The sequence below is a fragment of the Geospiza fortis genome, unplaced genomic scaffold (genome assembly GCF_000277835.1).
Source record: "Geospiza fortis unplaced genomic scaffold, GeoFor_1.0 scaffold55, whole genome shotgun sequence".
Lineage (NCBI taxonomy): Eukaryota > Metazoa > Chordata > Aves > Passeriformes > Thraupidae > Geospiza > Geospiza fortis.
The window spans coordinates 5645781-5651229 of record NW_005054308.1 but is presented as its reverse complement, the minus strand read 5'-3'; the positions used below and the strand labels follow the sequence as shown (position 1 = coordinate 5651229).

The 5449-nt window shown below is 48.6% G+C and overlaps 1 protein-coding gene across 1 annotated transcript in view; it reads right to left on the bottom strand.

The window, feature by feature from the left end:
• SQSTM1 (sequestosome 1) overlaps nucleotides 1-5449 on the bottom strand; it is a 14438-nt gene that overhangs the window by 4549 nt on the left and 4440 nt on the right. The window lies entirely within an intron of this gene.

Genomic DNA, 5449 nt, shown 5'->3' with positions numbered 1-5449 from the left:
GGGGAGGGGGTGCGACACAGGGGCCGCATGGGTGGGCTGCGAGACGCTGCGGTGGGGAAACACCACACCACGGGCAGCGCTGGGCTGCACTGGTCTCGCCACCGCTCGGCAGCGGCCGCCAGGATCCACCGGGCCAACACGGCTTGGCCATCCAGGTCCTGCCTGTCCCTTCCACCATGGCAAGCAGGGCCAGCTCCCCTTGGCCATCCCGGTCCTGCCTGTCCCTGCCATCGCCCCAAGCAGGGCCAGCTCGGCCAGGGAGCAGAGGTGGGAGCCATGCGCCAGTCCCGCTCGTGCAGCACCCACCGAAGGGCTTTGCGTGCCGAGCATGACAGGAATAAATAACTCTTCCCTGAACCCTGTGTTTCAGAAGGGGGGGCACTAAAAATAAGGTCACTGGTGTAAACACAACTGACATTAAGGAGGATATGCTGTGGCCTTTCCAAGCTGGCTGGCAGCAGTATTTTTTTGCAGATCAGATACAGTTGACAGGCATCTTAATCCGGCCACGGGAGGGTTCAGCTGGCAGAACACACAGTCTGTGCTGTCCAAGCATAATTAAATAATGATGGATCAATGATTATTAGGTTCCTTGTTGGTGTTAATTTCCTCTCAGCCAAGGGCCTGACCACTCTGACTCTTGGTGCTGTATTTCTTAGTTTAAGATATTAAGAATGTAGGAGAAACTGTATCATGATTTATCATCTTCTGTAATCAAGAGAAGCATAAATTTTAATTTCCACGATGGGAAGGTAGTTTATTTCTTGACCTAAAGTATATATATCAAAACACTTGTCCTGTCATGTAGAGACATTTTTGGCATATGCCTGGCAATGTTGAAATTGCAACCCTTTCCTGGAGAATAGTATTTACAGAGTGGAAAAGTTTGCCCCATTTAAGTTAAAATGCTTTGTAGAAAATTCTATTTCTAGGTATGACATGGCTAATATTTCCACTGTAAAGCAGTGGGTTAAAGCCTAAGCACCAGCAGACTCAGGTGGAAGCATGGATGATGCCGTGTAGGAAATGACTCAGCAGCTTTTACAGCAGGAAATATTGAAAAGTTTGGGCAGACAGCAAAGCCATATGGTGTTCACCTTCCCTTTTGCCTGTTTACAGTGTGTACCCTTATGTCTGAAAATGTCAGTGAAAGCTGATGACTTGACATTGTTGGATTATGTTTTTTCTCCGTAAAATCTGATGGGGCACCAGGAGAAGCAGGAGACACAGTACAGGACACTCTGCCAGTGTTGGATGTGCCTCACCAAGCAGCACCTCCAGCATGCCCATCTCATGTCCTCTTTCTGAGGACCCCAAGGGCCATCTTCATCCCATCTATAAAGCCAGAGACTGTATTTTGAGACCCAGCTCCAGCACATTCATTCCTTAGGTTCCAAGCTGTCCCAGACAGCTCCAATTCCTATTCCCTTCTCTGTCCCTGCCTGTGTTTGAGGGGTGTTTGAGGCACGGGGGGGTTGTCCTCAAGTTGCTGTGTCTTTTGACATCAGTTCTGTCTCCAGGCTAATTGATTGTCGCATTTATCAAGCAATGCACTAAAGTAAAATCAGGAATCTGAATTTTCCTCTGTGTCCACTTCAATCCATTCTCCTGGTGGGACATGCTGAGTCACGCTCAGCCTTCTGGGTGTGACATCATGCACTTTTACAAAACATAAGTACAACAGGCTTTCACTGGTCTGTTGTTGGCTTACCTCACCGATCACGGGACGGGGGTGACTCAGTGAGTCTCCTCCTCCTCCTCCTCCTCGAGGTCGGGGATTTCCTCCCAGCGAGCCCTTCTCCAGCTCACACCTCGCTGTCCCCATTACCTGCAGCCCCTGCCTGGTTCCTCAGCCCCCTGGAGAAGCCATGTGAGGAGCTGTGCTCTATTCCCACATCCACTTGAGAAGTTTTTCCTTCTGTTTGTAAGTGGATCTGGATTTTGGGATTCTCAGCATGAAGCAGTGGCTGTGTGGATATTTTCTTATGATTCCTTAGGAATCCCATAGCAGCACAGCAACCTCCTGCCCAAAAAAGTGCCTTGTTGGCCCGGGGTGCTGAGCCACCAGCTTCACAGATGGATGTAGCAAAGGAACAGTAAAGGGAACAGGGAAAAAAGGCTGTTGGAGTTTAAAAATTCAAGTTAGAGAGGAAAGGCTTAAAAAGGAGCAATTAGCATCCCTTCAGTGCTCTGCTTTCTCTCTACACCCACTTCTGCTGGGAAATGTTTTAAAAATATTGGGTGAGGTTTTTGTTCTGAGGGCACAATCACCAGAAATACTCCTTCTGTCCAAACTTCTTATGTTTGCAATAAAGCCGTGGGGGGAAGAAGGTGTGGTGGAGGAGGGGAAATGTCCAATCTTTTCCTTGCAAACCACAGCAGAGGCTGATGGGGAAATTTTCCAGAGGAAATTTTCCCCCAGATCATTGCTCCATCCTGAGGCTCCTATCCCTGTCACAGCGCTCCTGGTGAGGAGGGGAGGGTTTGGCCCCTGTGTCCTCTGGCTCTGGCAGGACAGTGTGTGGGGGTGGAGGGACCATGCACAGCTCTCTGAGCTGCACCAAGTGCCCATCTACACACAACAATCCCACACACTCCTTCCAGAGGCTTCTGGAGAGGTGCAGGATCCTCCAGAGGCATTGGGTCAGACACTGGTGACTCAGCCAGGTCCCATGACCTCTGCTTTCCTCCTCTAGCCCAGTGAAAAGCCTGTTCATGCCTCGGAAGCAGAACCCTCCTTCCTCATTGGCACAGGCAGAGCAGAAAGCTGAGCAGGGAGTTTTTTGCTGTCTCATTTTTGAGGCTGAGCTTTCCTGAAGTTTGGCTGTGCCACGTCAGGTGTTTACACAGGCTCAGCAGCTCCTCGTTGCTGTGGCGTGGAACTGTTAAAGGCAGAAAACTCTGGCACAGTTTTTTCACTGAGACACAGGAGCAGATAGGAAGAATGGGGTGAAGAACAGGCACAAGGTACAAGCACACTTAGGGGTGTCATGCAGCTCCATAAGGATTTTATGTTCCTGGAGGTAAGAGTTTTTTGCAACCTCTGTGAATTGCTTGGGGCAAGTGCTGCTTTGAGAATCTGACTTGTAGCTTTTGCCCTGAATTAAAGCATCAATATGTCAACACTTTGAAGGTAAAGTACCCTGTTGTCGTTTTCCTCTCTCATGGTTAAGGAGATTTGGAAACATTTATATTGCAGTGAAGCAAGCCATGGTGATGTTTGAACACAGCAGCCTATAAAACACATAGAAAATGAAATTATTTTGTTTCTTGCAAAAAGCAGCCTGGGAAAGGATCAAGCTTAAAGATGGGCCAAACTCCAGAGCCAAGCTCTTTAGAGCACTAGATAAAATCAGCTATAAATCTGGATTACATTTTATATCTAGACCTAATAAATGTTTTCTCTTTCTAATTTTTGTAATAGCCTCAGGACCTGTGGATTGCTATGGGAGTGTTTCCCATGAAAGCCCCTCATTTCTGCAGCATACTCAGCATTGCCAACATCAGCTGTACAAAGATCATGAGATCACCTTAAAAAAAACCCCTTTTCTCTGTATTTGCCATTTGCTGGGGGTTTGGTTCTCTGCCATTCACATTTTAATCTTTGCACTGCAAAAGGACCAAAGTTCAAAACTTGCTTAAAACTTGCTCAAAACTTTAAAAACATAATAAAAGACAAAACTGGGGAAAAAATGGACATCAAGAATAAGAGACCTTTGCAGATTTGAGAGAAAAATGGCAGGTGCCACAATTTGGTTTAGTCCCTCATTTTTTCCAAGAGAACCCAAGGTTTTTATCATGAGAGGGTGCTATAAAGCTCATTAATTTTTTCAGACTTTTATGAAGACAAAGTATAACAGCAGAAATTAGATTAAACTTTATCCTTGGGAAAGAATCTAATTAATTGTCTTGGAGAAATTATTAATGTTCCTCTCTTCCACTGCAGACACACCAGCTTTCCTGAGTGGTGGGAGCATTTTGCACCTCTGAAAATAAACAGCCAACATTTAATGGAGTGCAATGTTTCCCCACCAGCAGCTCTTACTTGTCTGCCACCTTTCGGGGGTGAGGCTGCCATGAATTCCCGTGGACCCGCTGCTGGCTCACGTTCTGATGGAGGTTGCTTGGGCAACGCTTTGTAAAATCGGGGTCAGGATGCACAGGTCCAAGTCCCACCCCAAGGAGTTTTTTCAGCGTTCCCGAGAGTTCTGCTCAGGGTATTTCCCTGCCCAGGGCATGTCCCTGCTCAGGGATGTGGTCTGTGCTCGGCCCTGTAGCTCCTCCCTGGCTCTGGCAGAGGAGGGAGGCAGAAACTTTTGATGCCGTCCAAAGGGCTCCCTCTGCCGATTTCCTTCCCGGATTTTCTAACCACCGGCAGAGGCCATTTCAAGGTTTGAAAAACGTGCTTTATTTCATGAACTGAAGGATATTCTAAGGATGAAGTTAGGCAAGACTGCAGAAACGGGTGACCTGTGCTTTTCCTCACAAAGGAGGCGCCCAGAGCACCTCGAGGCGGCCCCTGCACCTTCCCGAGTGCTGGGCTCCCGTCACTGCTCACCTCTCTTGCACACCCATGCACACTTTTGCACACCTGGGCACACTCTTGCTCACCTTCCCGGAAGGAAACAGAGTGGATGCCTTAGGACCCATTTGGCAGATTTTCCTTCTCAGGAGAATTCCCGTGTCTGCTGGAGTGCTGCTGGGAGCAGCTGGCTCCCAGCTCCTCCCCGCCTGTCACCCGGGATGGCTCCGGGGCGGCATCCGAGCACTGCCGAGCGCCGGCACCGCCACTCCCACCGCTGGCACGGGCACAGCCTCGCTGTACACTGCTCCCTCACTGATCCGAACATTTCAAGCAGCAGACTTTGATCACTGCAAGCCAGTCCTACAATATTTACATGCCTGAGAAATATTTACTTGCTGAAAGAGCACTGGGGAATGGGAGATGACAGCTTTCGCTGGTTCAGGAATTATGTACCCATGTACAGGGCACCTGAGCTGCCTGACCTCATGCCTACTCCCAGAAACAAGTTCAGATGATGAAGGCAAATAAATGCCTGTGGAACCTGACCTCACAGTACAATTTATAATGAAATAAGCTGGACCCATTAACAGAAGAAAACAGAAGCAAAATAATTTTGTGATCTGATTTCTTCTATCCTTCACCCAGGCAAGCAGCTTGAGGTCATAACCCCTGAATGCCAGGTCCTTTGGAAGAGGGATAGCGTCCTTCCAGGCAGCAGCTTCTGTTTGCGATATGTTCTGGCATTGATTTTCTCTCAATAAACATTGGATGCTGTTTCCTTAACCAAGATGAAACACTTCTGTGGGAATGGCAGTGAGGATGCTCTGCATGGCTCCTCATCCTGCAGCCCCAGCTGAGCACAGCACAGGGGACATCCCTGAGCCCAGGGTAAGCACAGCACAGGGGACATCCCTGAGCCCAGGG